The sequence below is a fragment of the Triturus cristatus genome, chromosome 6 (genome assembly GCF_964204655.1).
Source record: "Triturus cristatus chromosome 6, aTriCri1.1, whole genome shotgun sequence".
In the NCBI taxonomy this organism is placed as follows: domain Eukaryota; kingdom Metazoa; phylum Chordata; class Amphibia; order Caudata; family Salamandridae; genus Triturus; species Triturus cristatus.
This window is the reverse complement of record NC_140589.1, coordinates 897,297,978-897,316,432: the sequence shown is the minus strand read 5'-3', so window position 1 is coordinate 897,316,432 and position 18,455 is coordinate 897,297,978. Positions and strand designations below refer to the sequence as shown.

General features: G+C 49.5%; 1 protein-coding gene across 4 annotated transcripts in view; it reads right to left on the bottom strand.

The window, feature by feature from the left end:
- Positions 1-18,455, bottom strand: part of IPCEF1 (interaction protein for cytohesin exchange factors 1) — an 844,548-nt gene that overhangs the window by 790,478 nt on the left and 35,615 nt on the right. The window lies entirely within an intron of this gene.

Below are 18,455 nucleotides of genomic sequence, written 5' to 3'. Positions count from 1 at the left end.
AGGCGTTCTGTATGCGTTGTAGTCATTTCTGGAGTTTGGCTGAGGTTCCTGCGTAGAGAGCGTTGCCGTAGTCCAGCCTCCTGCTGACGAGAGCCTGGGTGACCGTCCTTCTGGTTCCGGTGGGGATCCATCTGTAGAATTTGCGGAGCATGCGGAGGGTGTTGAAGCAGGAGGAGGAAACGGCGTTTACTTGCTGGGTCATAGACAACGCTGAGTCCAGGATGACCCCCAGGTTGCGTGCGTGGTCAGTGGACGTCGGTGCAGCTCCCAGTGCGGCTGGCCACCTTGAGTCGTCCCAGGCGGAGAAGATGGATCTGATGATGAGGACCTCCGTCTTGTCCCAGTTCAATTTTAGGCGGCTGTTCATCATCCATTCGGAGATGGCCTTTATTCCTTCGTGGAGGTTGGATTTGGCGGTGGTGGGGTCCTTGGTGAGGGAGAGGATCAGCTGGGTGTCATCGGCGTATGAGATGTTGAGGTCGTGTGATCAGACTATGTTGGCGAGCTGTGCCATGTAGATGTTGAAGAGTGTTGGGCTGAAGGATGATCCATGGGGTACGCCGCAGATGATCTTGGTGTCTTTAGAACAGAATGGGGGAGGCGGACACTCTGGGTTCTGCCGGTGAGGAAGGAGGTGGTCCAGTCCAGGGGTATGTCACGGATCCCTGCGTCGTGGAGGCGAGTGCCTAGGGTGTGGTGGCAGACGGTGTCGAAGGCGGCTGAAAGGTCCAGGAGGATGAGGGCCGCGGTTTTTCCATTGTCCAGCATGGCCCTGATGTCGTCGGTGGCGGTGATGAGTGCTGTTTCGGTGCTGTGGTTGCTGCAGAATCCAGATTGGGACGGGTCCAGGATGTTGCTCTCTTCAAGGAAGGAGGTCAGTTGCCTGTTGACAATCTTCTCGATGACTTTTGCCGGGAGCAAGGAGATGGGCCGGAAGTTCTTGAGGTCCTTGGGGTCTGCCTTGGGTTTCTTGAGTAAGGCGTTGATCTCGGCGTGCTTCCTGCTCTCCGGGAAGGTGGCGGTCTCGAAGGAGCTGTTGATGATCTTGCGGAGATGGGGTGCGATGGTGGAACTTGCTTTGTTGAAGATGTGGTGCGGACATGGGTCAGATGGCGAGCCGGAGTGGATGGTGTCGTCGTTGATGTGGGTCCAGGAAAGCAGGGGGGGGTCGATGTGGCTGGGGGGCGGTGAGTCTGGGGTGTCGGTGTCAGTCGGGGAGGCCTGGTTGATGAAGCTGACATGGATGTCTGTGATCTTGCGGTGGAAGAAGGTGGCTAGGGAGTCGCAGAGGTCTTGTGATGGCGGGATATCGCTGGAGTTGGGGTTGGAGTGTTCCTTCACAATGTTGAAGAGCTCTTTGCTGTTGTGTGCGTTGTTGTCGATACGTTCTTTGAAGTTGTGTGCGTTGTTGTCGATGCGTTCTTTGAAGGAAGTCCTTTTGGCGGTTCAGATGAGTTGGTGGTATCTGCGGATGCCACTCTTGTGGGCTGTGATGCTGTCCAGTGTCTGTTCGTGGTGCCACTTCTTCTCGAGCCTGCGGCAGGCCTGCTTGGATGCCTGGAGGTCGGCGGTAAACCAGATGGCTTTTCTGTCGGTGCGTCTGTTCGAGGGTTTATTGATCGGGGCGAGAGTGTTGGGGCAGTCGTCGATCCATCGCCTGAGGTTGCGGGCGGCGGAATCTGTGTCGGTAGTGTCTGTTGGTGGGTTTCGGGCAAGGGTGGTGACTAGCTGGTCTTTGGTGACTTTGCTCCAGCTGCGTTGGGGGGCCCGTTGTGTGCGGTGGTGCGTGGTAGGCTTCTCGAAGGTGAAGTGGACGTAGCGGTGGTCGGTCCAGTGGAGTTCGGTGGTGTGGCTGAAGGTGACGTGGTTGCTGGCGGAGAAGATGGGGTAGAGCGTGTGTCCTGCGGAGTGGGTGGGAGTCGTGATGAGCTGTTTGAGTCCCAGGTTGGCGAGGTTGTCGAGCAGGGTGGTGGAGTTGCCGTTGTTAGTGTTCTCGAGGTGGAAGTTCAGGTCTCCAAGGAGGATGTAGTCCGTGGATACAAGGGCGTGCGTGCTGACGAAGTCGGCGATGGAGTCGCTGAACTGCGGTCGGGGGCCTGGGGTCTGTAGATGAGGATTCCTCCGACGGTGGTGTTGAGGTCGGTGTGGATCTGGAAGTGAAATCAAAGTCTGAAAAAACATTGCCTGGGCTATGTGATGACCTAGTCCATGAGGTTGTCACATGCTCATTTGTGACATTGCAAAGGTATGTCTTCCAGAGGGAAATGAAGAACGAGTGTACAGGTTTCATGTTGCCCCAATGAATATGTGTGCATTATGCACAAGAGCACAATGCCTGAGTGTGACACTTTCAGTGGTAATTCACTTATGACGCATTAGAAAAATGTAATTTTGAGATATCAGCATTCCATTTTTTTCATTATGTGTACTGACACGCATGTGTAGGCACTGTTTGCCCCCTCATATTGTACATGCATGTAAATGTTCGGATGACCCATGCTTAACCTCAGTGTGAGTACCCCTGGCCTGCACAGGAATTACCCAATTTGACAAGGACCCATCAGTAAATGTAAAGAATGAGACATGTGTTGTCTGCCACCCTATTTCTCAATGAGCAATCTTAGGCCTGAGGATTGCACAAGACAAGCATACACCTTGCGAGAAGAGTGTGAGAATGTAAGATCATGGCCCGAAATGTGACCTCCATTACGCAGGTAGCCATTCACTGGCCAAGGACATTGAGGGGTGTGTAGTGTTGGACACAGTGAGTCTGCCACAACACATCATTACAAATGTATTGTATGTCTTGCTCACTCACATACTGCATCACGGATGAGGGTCTTCTTCACATTGGTGTCTGTGCTGGCACTCTGCATGTGTTTGTACTGTGTCCATCCTCATACATGTATACATTTCTATGAAAGTATTTGATGCAAGTATACTACGTGTCATGCTGATTGGCCTCTGCTCAACATTTATGTCTTGGTGTGCTCTGTTCTTACATGCTCCTGTACTGACACACAGTGGTACATGAAACAGTGTCACTGAAACTTCTTCTTGTCTCCAATGCCTGCAGCTTAAAGTCCACCACCGTAAGGCCATATGGAGGGCCACTGCACGCAAGGTGCTGGCTCTGGGTGTCTCCAACCGACGGCACACACACTGTCACAAGCAGTGGGATGACATCTGCCGGCTGAGCAAAAACGTGGCAGAGATGACGCTAGGGGGGCTCCCTCGGACTGGCGGGTTGGCGCACAGGAGCATGACACCACTAATGGCCTGCATCTTGGCAGTGACACAGCCAGAGCTGGATGGACGTTTCAGGGCCCATCAGCAGCAAGTTGGCAGTGAGTATTCTGCGAAGGGTGACTTTGGGTGTGACTGACTGCATGTATCCCAACCCTGAGCCAGTGCGGAGCTCTGTGATGTTTCTAGTGTGATGCAAAGGCTTGTAAGTGGCCTCTGTGTTGAGTGCAGCTGTCATGCATTTTAGCTACATGTACTTTCTCATGTGTTTAATACAATGACCCTTGACATTGCAAGATGAGATGTGGCCTTGTGACATATGCTGCATTATGGGTGTCATAGACATCACCTGGCAGTGAACAGCAGTGAGCATCATCTAAGTGTGCTTTTGTAGATGTGTGCTGTGCACAACTTGGAAATTGTGAGAACTACACATCTGACACCAATTTGCAACTGTCGTTGTGCTTGGTGGATATCAGTAGCTTATGGCCATTGCAAACGGACATTTGGGAGTCAGTATCTGTGTTGTTCCCTTAAAGCAGAGGTCTTCAAACTTTTGGATGCCGAAACCCCCCTGTCAACATTTGCAGGCATAAGGACCCCCTCCTGAAAAAAATTTCTAAACTTGTAGCCAGGGCTATTGGAATTATGAGGCAGGTGAGGACCAAAGTACGTGACAGACTTGACTAAATTGTGTGGGAAGAAAATGTAAATAATGTTATGTGATGCTGCATATTTTAAGATAGCATTGCTTCATTATTTTGACATTTTTTACAAACAGTAACACTGAGGAAAGATTTCACCCCATCAGTACCAGTTTATTACCAAAATACAGCAATTAACATCAGAAAGACGCCTAATCAACCTTTGTGAAGGGCCTTCCACTCCGCAGGAATATGTGCTGCCACATTAGAAGCTCACCTGGCTCTGGCCGGGAGAAGCAGGGGTCCTTTAAAACCCTGGCGGTCTTGTACAGAGTTAAGCCGTCTACCCATGCCACTTTCCTCTCATCCCCCTCCCTTCCAACCCTCTCTTCTCTCCTCTCCCAACCCCGGATCCCTCTCACTTTGCAGGCCATTTTCTTTCACCCCTTTATACAACTTCTGAACTCTCCCCATTCAACCTCTCACTTCACCTTTAATCACCTCTTGCCAGTCTGTCTTTTCACTGCCCTAATCTCTAACAATCTCTTGCATTTATCTCATGGCCTCTCTGGCCCCATCACCTCCCGTGCCCCTCAGCACTTCTCATTCACCTCAGTATTTCCATTCAAATTTTTGTCTATTTGGATCTTACACCTCTCCAGTCCCCCATTCATGTTTCACATCTCCCCTTTGTTCTTCCACACCTTCTTGAACCAACGTCCCTCTCCCCTGTTACCTCAGCACCAGTGCCTAATTTGAGCAGGTCATTTCCGGTGCTCCTCACTGGCACCTAATCATGCACACTGGCACTATGACAGTCTTCCACATGGTGGCTCTGTCTGTGTAATTTAGAGCTGTGCATAACAGCTGTTTATTAATTCAATATACATTAAAAACTATAAACTCCTGACACCCATGCCATTCTTATCGATCTGGGGGCCTGAAATACTCTGAATAGTCACACTTGTCCAAGTGTTATGGTTGGTAGTTGTATAGGTATTGTCATTGGCCGCGCAGGCCAGGCAGTGGGTGGGTGGTTAAAGTTGCAGTGGCCTACTGGCGAGGGCCCTGGCCCATGTTTTATTACAAATTAATAACTGCTCAGCACCCACCCCAGTACTCCCTCTCTTCCTCTATCGCTGCTGTCCCTCACCCATGTCGCATCAAATTATCTTTTTAGCTCACAGATTATCTCTCAGCTAAAACAGTCACAGTTAAACAAAAGCCCTCACCTTTCTCTCACACTCACTTCTTGCATGTTCGCACTTCCCTTCTGCACTTCATATTTCTCCTCATCCCTGACCTCTTCAATCGAATTCTCTCACTCCTTTGCTGTACTCTCTCATCCTCTCATCTCTTCTCACTGAGCATACGGGTCGGACCCGTATGCTCCTCTCGGCCTGTGCCACTCTGCTTATTGTTCCCTAATTTAGGAAGGCATGAATGGTCTGTCTCGCTGTTTTGGTGCAGGCCACGCAGATATGGAACTTGCACCCTCCTTTGCTTCGCTCCACCAAGAATCTATTATCCTTTAGGAAGATATAAAAACCTGGCTCTATGCTCTCTATGTTACCCCATTTGGCTGGTTCTCCTTCCCCTTCTGTGTGTTTCTCGTTTGCCTTCAGGCAGCAGATGGTTATTAGTCCCAGGAACCTTTGGTAACAGTAGCGCACTACAAATGTAAATAATAATAATAATAGGCAGAAGCGGGGGAGCCACTAGACCCGAACTTCGTGGGAGGAGCTAACACTCCCAGCCAGGGCTGGCCCTAGCACTGGTCGCACACGGTGCAACAGTCATTTTTGGTGCCCCCCCCCCCCCATTTCCTCCTTCTCCATGAATTCCCTCACTACCAACTCACTAACAATGCACCTCATCTCTCTAAAGCACCTTGCTGACAAACATTTAATTTTTTTTATAGCGCTACTCATAGTTTACTCACACTCAGTTCTGTGATCTGCATGGTACATGTGTGGCAGGCACATTAACCATCTGCACTGTGTGGGTGACAAAAGTGCCCATGTGAGTGCACGGTGAAAGATGCAACAGTGTGAGAGTAGGGTAAGAGGAGTGACTGCAGGGTGAGTGAGGTGACCATGTGAATTAGGGTGGGTATTTAAGTGCATAGTGGGACGAATTAATGCATGCTTAGGGATGGGCTTGTTTGAGTGGGTTGCAGATTGAGCAGTGAGGGAGGTAGGGGAGTGAAGTGTCACATGAGTGCAGGGTAAATAGTATGTGTGCTCGTGCGACTGCAGCGTGAGGTATAGGGTGAACAGGGTAAGTGCATTGTGAGTGAAGAGTGATCACTGTGAGTGCAGGGCGAGCGGGTGAATGGTGTGAGTGCATGGCGATCAGTGTGAGTGCATTGTGATCACTTTGAGTGCAGGATGAGTGTGAAAGTGAAGGGCGAGAATAAGGAGTGAGTTGTCTGAATGCAGGTTGCATTCCCATACACTTGAAGTAACTCAGCATGTTATTGACGGCGGCGTAGGGTTTAAGATGCAAGTTAAACTATTGCTATTATGGCATTAATCAGGGATTGAGGGTGGAGGAAATAAATAATGTGCTGATCCTGCAACAAACTTCCAGTCCTATGGTTAGGGTTGCCAGCTCATTATTTTGATGGCCCAGACAGTACAAAAATAAGCAGTCACCTAAAGCCGTATTTTCATCACTTATCTGTGCATACTTAGAACAGCAAATATGAATAGAAAGCACTTTTAATTGTGTTCTAGGGCTGCCTCAATGATCCATGACTGATAATTAAAGAGAACAAAGACAGAGATGTCACATGACGAATGAATACATACTTTTTTATTCATAACTCTATTTAGTGTCAAGAGGAGGTCTTTGCAGGCTCTTTAAACAACACACGCCAGGCATTTTTCTTTTTGCAACCCTACTTTATATTCCTTTTCATGAAATGCAGTAAATGTAAAATACAAATGTAAGTAGGCAGAGTCGGGGCCCAGGGGGTACTAGAAACAGAAAAAAAACTAAGCCTCGGTAACCCATTTACAAAGGCATGTAAATATGCAAATGGTCTTTAAAAACCTGTGCAAAACTCAGGCGTGCTGGAGATAAGACTCCAGACACTGCCCAGCCGAGCCCACAGCAGCTCGAGCTGCACTGCAGCAGCACAGGCTGAGACACACGACGGGGGAGGAGGGGGACTGAAGCCCTTGTAGTTCTATGGGCCTGGGCAGAAGTGTGACTGGGAATGCGCGACCCCTTTTGTATCACTCCACGCCCCCCCCTTGGGGGTTGTGCCCCCCAGTTTGAAGACCCCTGCCTTAAAGTGACTCCATATGTGACAGAGACAACATGTTGAGATGTATATCCATCTCACCTACAGGCACGTAGGTATGCTTACAGAGATTAGTATGTTAGGTTACAAGGAGGCACAGGGCAGCTATTTGGCTGTGTCAACGTCACATGGGTCATTGATGTAAACTATGCATGTTTCCATGCATCTTCTGAGGATTGCATAAACGTTGCACATGCAGACTGCACATGGTGGTGGGCAACATGGGGGTATCATTTTCTAGTTTTGTGCTTTGCTTGCATATGATGTTTGTGAGTATAGCACTACACTGAACCTACGTCTCGGTCTATTGCAGCATCTACCGAGGGCACGGAAGGACAGGGGGTGGACACCAGTGGTGAAGCTTCTGACACGACTGCTACACATGAGCTCACTGACACTGGGAGAGCCACCTGCACCTGATGCACCTTTGGTGGAGAGTGAGGCTGTTGTGCCCACCCCACTTCTCACGCCTCCCAAGACAATTGTGGGCTATCGAATTCCCAAGAAGTTGAGACCCAGCCCCCAACATTCACCCTCACACACTGTGTTTCACAGCAGCAGGTCTCCGCCTCCCCATGCCACCACACCACCCGGTCCAAGCAGCCCTCAGGCTCCCACAGCCACTAATGCCTCTACCTCAGCTGGTCCTCTCTCTCCCAGGTCCAGTCCTCCAACTGGCCCCGACAATCAGCCACCTCCCAGTACAACTGACAGCCAAATCTGAGGCAAAGTCCCCCTCCCAAACCCATCTCTCCCACAGCGGTGCCTAGACTGCCCATTTGTATCCCCCGAGCTGTGGTGATTCCCATGACAGTGGATGGTGTTACCCATTCCCTGTGCAGTTTCTCATGCACAGATGTGCACACTGGAACTATGAGCCGGCCAATAGCCTTGCTGTTTGTCACTTTGGATGCTCATTCCCTGTGCAGTTTCTCATGCACAAATGTGCACACCGGAACTATGTACTGGCCAATGGCCTTGCGGTTTGTCACATTGGATGCCCATTCCCTGTGCAGTTTCTCATGCACACATGTACATACTTTGAATTTGTACTGGCCAATGACCTTGCTGTTTGTCACTTTGGATGCCCATTCCCTGTGCAGTTTCATATGCACACATGTACATACTTTGAATTTGTACTGGCCAATGGCCTTGCTGTTTTGTACTTTTGATGCCTATCTGGGTATTATGTAATAAAGACAGTTACTCCTGTTGTCTGCTTTGTCAATGTCCTTGCTAAATAATATGTTTTATGTATGGGTATGGTTTTATGTGACACATGCTCTGTATGCCACTTTAACATTGCCAATTGCTTGTTTGACTTGTTCAGAGTTTGCCAGAGGTTACAGGCACTTTTGTTCTTATTGACTCTGAGACTGTTTGGGATGATCTACTCTTATCCTAATCATTCTATGCTCAGCTTTCCTAAATTGTACACATGTCATGTTAGGATGCAATACCACAGCAGAGGTGAATTCTATCTACAGGATTACTTGTGGGGTGGCCAGGGTCCATCATATCTGTGTGATCTTTCTTGGTGTGAACAGCAGTGTTGATGTGTAGTCATCTTGTGTAGGGCTGTCTTCATAGTCACATGGGTATATTTGAATATGTGAACTTGAGTAGTCATACAGTGTGAATGGGCTGTCATTGTCAGTAGTGTTGATGTGTGTGTGTGTGTGTGTGTGTGTGTGTGTGTGTGTGTGCCCCTGCAATGCCAATTACACTCCTGTATGATCCAGGTAATGAATGACTGTTTGTTTAAATTTCGGCCATGTGCTTCAGATTGTGGGCACATGTAGGAGTTGTAGGTTGAGCACTGTGCAGTGTGTTGGTGTGTCCTTGCACTCCTGGGGGACACCTACTTGTTGTTGCAGCCAGTTGTGAGTATGCAGAGTATGTGACTGCCAAGTCTGTATTGTGTTTTGTTGATCAGCCATGTGTCTGGTTTCTGTTTGTGCTCACTGTGCAGACCTGCTCAGCCACACTGACATTATTTGTGAGCTCTCTATTGCATTGCTGTCACTTGACCCATTTTTGGCTCTAGTATGGTATGTGGTATGTGGAGTCATACCATCCCCTATTGGTGCTTCTGATGCCTACACACTGTGAGTTACTCCTCTATGTGTTTGCGGACTGTACACTCCTCACCTGTCCACTACTGATGTACACACCACTTAAATCTCCTGTCTTCCACCCCATGCCTTGCCAGTGTGTGAGTTTCCCCACCACTTCATAGTGTGACACTATGCTGTGTGAGGTTTAGCTGTGTACAGGACCAATGTGCCACTCAGGACAGTTTCACAATTAGTTTCATGTTAATTTCTTCTACTGGTTTGCAGTCATGGTTGCTCATCTGCAGCGCATATGTTTGAGTATCTCAGTCCTTTAGTCATGTTGTTTGCATCTGGGTTTCCCTGAGATGTGAATCTGTGGGTGAAGGCTAAGCTGTATGTGTGTTTGCTGAAGTAGTGCTACCCTTCCTGAGTGTAATGTTATCTTTGGGCTGTGATGATTTGTGTTGTAGGAGTTCATGTTGTGGCACTCAGATATGTGTGCTACTGGTTTTGTAGTTGTGTGCACAATGCTTGGTGAGCATGCAGTGCTGTTAGTGTATATTGCCTTGTACTTGCTTGGTGTGCATCCCCCTGTGTTGTTCTTGTGGATGTATGCAGTGTTTGGCCTGTGTTGGCTCTTTCCGCTGACAGGTGCAATGTGTGTGGTGTTCTATTTGCATGACATTGTGTGTTAGTAGTTTGTGCATTGTGATACATTCATATGTGTCGCATGTGTAGTGTGCATTTCTTGTGTGTATGTCACATGCAGCAATGTGGATTCATGTTCATGAACTTGTTTTGAGTACAGAATAGTGGTTTGTCCTCCTATTTTTGGCCTGTAACTAGTCAAGATTGTGCATGTGCATGCTTGTGGTACACTATGACACCATGTTCACTTGATGACAGGTGTGGTGTGGTGTGTATGTGTGTGTTAGCTGTACTGTGCCCTTGATCCCAGTTATTGTTCATGATTGTTTCTTGAAGATGCAATTCTTGTTTATGTTGGGGTATGGTGTCTGCGCATTTGTCCAGAGTGACAATGTTGTGTATTCCTGTTCTGTCTAGGGTCACATTGCCTTTCCACTGTTTGGCTGCACATGTCTGGGCGTGTTGGTCTTCTGTGGATGTTGTTTGTGGGATATGTTTTGGGCTATTGGTTTTGTGTCAGCATTGCTTCAGGCATCCCTGAGTGTGAGTCTGATATTTGTGGATGCACCACAGGGTGTGTGATTGGTTGTCAGTGAACTCACAGGACATCATTTTCACCATTATGTGCGTTTAACACAGGTGTTGAGTGTTGCAGGTGTGAGGTGGGTAGAAGAGGGGTATGTGTGAAGGTCCTACTTGTGTTTGACAGTCAGGGAGTGTGACAATGAGCCATGTGTGTTGTGCTGATGACATACAAATGTCAAGTAAGTTGACACAGATGTGTGGCTGGTCACTGTATGAATTTGGACACTTCCTATCATTCCTGTGCCAATGCATGGCTTGCCTTAATGTATCCCTGGGTTGTTGCAGAGAGGCCACTGTGGTTTCATTTCACACACTGTGCAACTCATGTCTGATTTGAGGGTCTAAGGGTGGTGTAATATGTTCCTCCTCTTGCATGTGATGTACACATGCTATGTGGCTTGCTCAATGGTTTTCCAGTACTGTCCACTTCACTTTTGGCTAGCCCATTTATTGTCCTCCATTGCTGCTAACCTATGGTATAAGAATGTGGCTGAGTGTCAGTGTGGGGTCTTTCTGAGGGACTTGACAGGCAGTGTGAACAGTTCAGTGGATGTTCATATGCAGTGTAAGTCTTCATGTTTTAATTATACTTCACATGAGTGGAAGTTAGGTGTGAGGAGGAGGGTTGTCCAGCCCCTGACCTTCTGTGCAGGGTGTTCCTCTTCACCCCTACCTTCCCAGTCACTCTACCTTGTCCTTTGATGTGTGAAGTGCGAGGTCTGGCTACACCTGGCTGATTAATTGTGCGGGGGGGGCACAGGAGGGGCACACAGCATGTGCCCAAATGGGTGTATGATGTATACTGTGGAAGGGTGAGGGTGGAGCCCTGTGAATCTGGACGGACTGCCCATGCCTGGCGCCGGCCCTGCCACTACATTATGCGCAGGTTTTCCCGCGTCTTCACCGCTGCGGTGACTTTCCCGGGACATTGCAGTGATTTCGTGGTTGATGGGTGACCCGGATGCGAAGGTGTGGCTTTCTATCAGGTAGGACATGTGTGAGTACACTGGAGGGATATGTTCCTGTCCCCACCAGAGTGTCTGATGTGGACAGGAACTGTATGTCAGCACAGGAGCTGTGTGTTGTGGTTGTATGCAGAGTTGTGTTTTTACATACCTGTGGTGTTGTCCGCAGCGATGTCTTATTTGCTGGTAGCGGATGAGATACAGCAGCAGAGGGGCCGGAAGAGCAGGATCCATGATGGTCAGGACCGCGTGGAGGTGACCGGGATTGTAGTTTCGCTCTCCGCAGTAGTGCTTCCGCCGTCTCCAGGTGGCTGGATTCTCCGCTGGAGTGTGATGGGCTGTTTGGGGCATCGTGATTGGTACGGCGGTCGGGACGTCATTCCGCACGGCAGTCTTACTCTATTGGCTCCATCTGCCACCGTTGCGGAAGGAAATTTCTGGCGGATCACGTAACTCCGCAGCGGATGGGAAATGGATTGCGGAAAAGGACATTTTCCACCACCTCCAGCACCGCGGATGTGCCTCCGTCCGCCATCGTAATGAGTCCCTATGATCCAGGCCCCCAGGAATCTAATTTCTAACATTAGGAATCCAGACGCTATTTTTCTCACAGTTGATGCTATGGATTCAGCAACTTTTTTATACTCATTTTCAGGATATATATCATCATCATAATCATCTTTATTTGGCCATTTAGATGACCATAAAAGCACATTAAAAATCACATACACAGTATCACAGTGCCACAAAATCACATAAAAGAGAAAAGTACCACAATCAGGCTCAAGTATTGCATTGCCAAAACAGTTGCATTAGAGACAGCTGGATCTATACTGCACAAATATAAGTAGTAATTCAGTGCCAATGCTAAAATCACAATACATATTTCTTCCATACTTTCAGCGCTTGAGTAATAAAATTCAGGACTGAGAAACATATCGCATGAGATTTAAGGAGCTGTAAAAAGAGCAAACTGGCTTGGTGTGCATTAAAAGATATTCTGCTAAGCATGGGACTGAGGAACCGTATACTAAAAGAAGTGCAAAATAGCATAAAGTGTTTTGTTGATTCGAATTTGTCTTTATTGTTTGATTACTTAAAATCACGACAATTAAAATGAAAAAAGAGAGAAACACAATACTTAAGTACAAAAAGTTAAAAGCGAGTCATTAATACAAAATAGTTTAAAAAGGAAGTGGAAATGTTGCTAAAATGTATTGGATCGTAATGTCCTTATTGTTAAATGCACACAATTCACCAATTTCAGAGTTATCCAATATAGGATATGGGCTGCCAGGAATGATATCATCGTCAGTAAGAACAAAGGAAAACAGCCGAACCTTGATGTTTAGGAAATAGAGTGGGGGATAGTAAAACAACAGAAAAAGGCATTGGTGGTGTCTGAATGTTCAAGAGTTTGTTCGGGCTCGGGTGTGTTCATGGGCTCAGGTGTGTTCATGGGTGTACGGATTGTGGTGAGGTTGATTGCAGTCCTGCCGTTCTAAGATTTTTGGCTGCTCTTGTGACGAATTTGGTAAAGCGGATGTTTAGCATCGTATTTTTCTGGGTTCATAGCTGCTATGATGGCTTGTTGACACGATCAGGCTCCATGTTTGATCCATTCGCCCCACAGCAAAATCCTTCTGTCGTTAAGAAAAGTGGGACAGACACAAACCACATGCTCAATCGTTTGAGTGGTGCCCGTACACCCTACACTTGGTGTCGTTGCTTGAGCAGCACCATACTGGCAGGTGCCTTAAAGGCCATTCACCCATCCTCAGTGCCATAAATCTTTTCTTCCATGGAAGTGCGCAAGTGCTTGATAAATAAGGTGCCTCTGATCTAGGTTTGAACTCCGTAATTACAGTCCAGGCATGTTTTCTTCTGGACAATTGTGCTCTATCCGAGTGAAAGGACCAAAGTCGGACGCCTCTTTTAATGGATAGTTTTAATGCCTGCTGGGGTGGGTTAGTACCCCAGGATTCTTCAACATCGTGCAGTTGCAAAGAATGTCAGAGATAAAGTCGGTGTTTTTGACCAAGTGGGCCGGCTGATATTTCTTGCCACACATGGCCTCCAGGCTTCCTTTTTAGGAGAGGCGATGGAGGTGCACTCTAGGTTGTCTAGACTAAACTAATCTATGAAGTTTTGAAGAAAGGGGTGCTACACTATAGTGGTGTGTTGACGTCACACGGTTAACAAAAATCCCAAAGTAACGGGTATAAAACCTGATTATAGTGTGCACTGTTCACTGAAACACAATGTTCAAAATGTATTACATGATATACAATTTTAAACACTTTGGAATAAAAACATCATTTTTATCTGGTTGAAATGTTATAGTTTATCAAACCATTGCAAGAGATATGATTGTGCTTTACATAACCGTTCAATTCAAACAATGTTGCAATTCACAAATATTGAGTTAACACACAATGAATATTTTGAAATTACATCATAGAAAAACAAGATATGCGTATTGCATGTTGATATCTCCTCAAGAGTTCCACATATATATTGCAGATACTTTCGGCAGAAACAGTGTGTTTATGAAGCCCAATGCATTTCGGGACTCGCAGGGCCCTTCCTCAGGGGAATTATTCTGTGGATAAGAAAATGTGAAAAATAGTTTGGTATATTATAGCTAACTGTAGTTGAAGATAATGGGGAGAGTCCCTTGCCCAGCGGAAAAAAGATTGGAAAATGAAAGAATTGCATAAGTGAAGAAAAAAAATAAAAATACAAATAGTGGTGTATGTATATGAGTTAGTTGACACCCTCTAATAAACAGATAATGTGCCAGACATCAATCAACGTGATAAAAGTGCTATGTTAAAGAAAACCGGTGAGAATGTTAGAGACTACTATGCGTGATGAAAAAGAGACTAACAGACAATAAAATTGTACCTGGCAGGTATGTATTGGCCACGTATCTGAAAGAACCTCAATGTATAAACGGCTGGAATGATGTGTTTACGAAGTATGAGGCGAGATGTCCGGATTTGCTAGATGCAATACAAAATTACAAAGGATATGTCAACACGGCTTTGTTAATGTAAGAGGATTCTCCAAACTGCAGACTAAAACAAACTGAAAAAGGAACCGTGTGGTAATGGCGACTTACCATACGTGTATTACTTTCAATGAAATATACGGATATATGAGCACAGCTCCAAACAAAGTAGCGGTTGCTAGACAGACCGTAATCTAAAGAAAAAGAAAATGAAAATAAACGCAACATAAAACCGAGCTCAAACGGAGTGTAGCTCGTGAAAAATTCTGATATCAGTGGAGGGGCATGTTACCTCGATTGGCACGGCTGCTACAAAACACAGTTTCCATCAATAGTGGTTTTCAGTGCGGGCGGCAAAGTCCTCTAACGTTTTAATGTGGCGCGTTAATGCGGAAGACATGGAAATGGGACTCCAATTCTGAGACCGATACTAAGGGGCCGATTCCGATGGCCGGTCGGACAGCTGTCCGTAGCCTTACCCTGCGAGCGACACGTACCCGGAGCCGGTCCGTCCTGTATAGGAAGTACGATGCGCATAACTGCCAAATACACGTCCGACACGTAGGCTGTTAATCAAGACCCATTCTCCGTCCGAGCCGTAACTCGGAAAGAGGAACTGTGTCGCCCGGAAGCAGTATCCATAGCAGTTTCCGGCATGACAAGTACGATGCGTACTTCCTACGCGCCGGACGGGTCGGCACGTACGGCACGTCACAGCATCCGGAAAACAAGCATATCAGCTACAATTCGCGCCACAAATCAATACGCGGCTACGAGACGGAACAGCTTGCATTGGGTATGAGACGGAGCAACAAGCAGCGTGTACGACACGAACACATCATGAATCCCATCACGCAGGTCATACCAGTACTCTACATCTATGACCGGATCAGGGACCGACGCCGACGGTGCAGACGGTAAGTCAGACACCTACCACAAACAAACGACACGTACCCGCAAAATGGCACACACACACAGGGAATACATATCCTGGCCACTAACAACAGCCCACCATAGGGGTTGCATGGCCAGCACCACTAACACCCCCACCCATAGGGGGCCTGTTTCCCATCACCCCTGCCACCCCCACTCACAGGGGACCTGCTGCCCATCACCCCTGCCACCCCCACTCACAGGGCTTATTTTTCCCCATCACCCCTGCCACCCCCACTCACAGGGCTTATGTTTCCCATCACCCCTGCCACTCCCACTCACAGGGCTTATGTTTCCCATCACCCCTGCCACCCCTACTCACAGGGCTTATGTTGCCCATCACCCCTGCCACCCACACCCATAGGGGACCTGTTGCCCATCACCCCTGCCACCCCCACTCACAGGGGACCTGTTGCCCATCACCCCTGCCACCCCCACTCACAGGGCTTATGTTTCCCATCACCCCTGCCACCCCACTCACAGGGGACCTGTTGCCCATCACCCCTGCCACCCCCACTCACAGGGATCATGTTGCCCATCACCCCTGCCACCCACACCCATAGGGGGCCTGTTGCCCATCACCCCTGCCACCCTCACTCACAGGGGACCTGTTTCCCATCACCCCTGCCACCCCCACTCCCAGGGCTTATGTTGCCCATCACCCCTGCCACCCCCACTCACAGGGCTTATGTTTCCCATCACCCCTGCCACCCCACTCACAGGGGACCTGTTGCCCATCACCCCTGCCACCCCCACTCACAGGGATCATGTTGCCCATCACCCCTGCCACCCACACCCATAGGGGGCCTGTTGCCCATCACCCCTGCCACCCTCACTCACAGGGGACCTGTTTCCCATCACCCCTGCCACCCCCACTCCCAGGGCTTATGTTGCCCATCACCCCTGCCACCCCGACTCACAGGGGACCTGTTGCCCATCACCCCTGCCACCCCCACTCACAGGGCTTTTGTTTCCCATCACCCCTGCCATCCCCACTCACAGGGGACCTGTTGCCCATCACCCCTGCCACCCCCACTCACAGGGATCATGTTGCCCATCACCCCTGCCACCCACACCCATAGGGGGCCTGTTGCCCATCACCCCTGCCACCCCCACTCACAGGGGACCTGTTGCCCATCACCCCTACCACCCCCACTCACAGGGCTTATGTTTCCCATCACCCCTGCCACCCCCACTCACAGGGGACCTGTTGCCCATCACCCCTGCCACCCCCACTCACAGGGCTTATGTTTCCCATCACCCCTGCCACCCCCACTCACAGGGGGCCTGTTGCCCATCACCCCTGCCACCCCCACTCACAGGGGACCTGTTGCCCATCACCCCTGCCACCCCCACTCACAGGGGACCTGTTGCCCATCACCCCTGACACCCCCACTCACAGGGCTAATGTTGCCCATCACCCCTGCCACCCCCACTTCACAGGGTTTATGTTGCCCATCACCCCTGCCACCCCCACTCACAGGGCTTATGTTGTCCATCACCCCTGCCACCCACACCCATAGGGGGCCTGTTGCCCATCACCCCTGCCACCCCCACTCACAGGGGACCTGTTGCCCATCACCCCTGCCACCCCCACTCACAGGGCTTATGTTGCCCATCACCCCTGCCACCCCCACTCACAGGGGACCTGTTGCCCATCACCCCTGACACCCCCACTCACAGGGCTAATGTTGCCCATCACCCCTGCCACCCCCACTTCACAGGGCTTATGTTGCCCATCACCCCTGCCACCCCCACTCACAGGGGACCTGTTTCCCATCACCCCTGCCACCCCCACTCACAGGGCTTATGTTGCCCATCACCCATGCCACCCACACCCATAGGGGACCTGTTGCCCATCACCCCTGCCACCCCCACTCACAGGGCTTATGTTGCCCATCACCCCTGCCACCCCCACTCACAGGGCTTATGTTTCCCATCACCACTGCCACCCCCACTCACAGGGGACCTGTTGCCCATCACCCCTGCCACCCCCACTCACAGGGCTTATGTTTCCCATCACCCCTGCCACCCCCACTTACAGGGGACCTGTTGCCCATCACCCCTGCCACCCCCACTCACAGGGAACCTGTTGCCCATCACTCCTGCCACCCCCACTCACAGGGCTTATGTTGCCCAACACCCCTGCCACCCCCACTCACAGGGGACCTGTTGCCCGTCACCCCTGCCACCCCCACTCACAGGGCTTATGTTTCCCATCACCCCTGCCACCCCCAATCACAGGGCTTATGTTGCCCATAACCCCTGCCACCCACACCCATAGGGGGCCTGTTGCCCATCACCCCTGCCACCCCCACGCACAGGCGACCTGTTGCCTATCACCCCTGCCACCCCCACTCACAGGGCTTATGTTGCCCATCACCCCTGCCACCCCCACTCACAGGGGACCTGTTGCCCATCACCCCTGCCACCCCCACTCACAGGGCTTATGTTGCCCATCACCCCTGACAACATCAACACTCAGAACTGACAAATCACAATGATGATTCACCAATTAACAGTAAGAGTCATGCACCCACACATCTGGTAGCCCATTGGAAAAGTAGTGGGATTAACCCAGTACCACTCAGCAAGCATCAACAACAGGAACATATCAAGGGAACACTGTCTGTGTATGAACAGGGATGTGGACACACACATGCACATACAACACACACCATGGGCCCAGGCCATGTCACTGGACAACACACTATTTTGAGGGGACCCAACTCCTGTGGGAGCCCAGCTGTGCCAAATATATTCACCGCAAGTTCCACTCATGTCTGCAGAACACTTGGTCAGTCAGCCATCAGTTACCGCACAATGAAGGCTCTGGTCACAACAGCCTGGGTACGGGAGTCACCCCTAAGTCAGCTGCACATACCCCAAACATATGTCTAGCAAGTTGCATAGAGGACCCAGTTTCTATTACAATGATGCCCACACCTGTAGGGCCAGTAGTGATGAGCACGAAGTATGTGGAAGTAACAATTTGGACAATGGGAAGCACATCATATGTGCAGGGGTGCAAGCCACAGATGTGACCATGGCAAT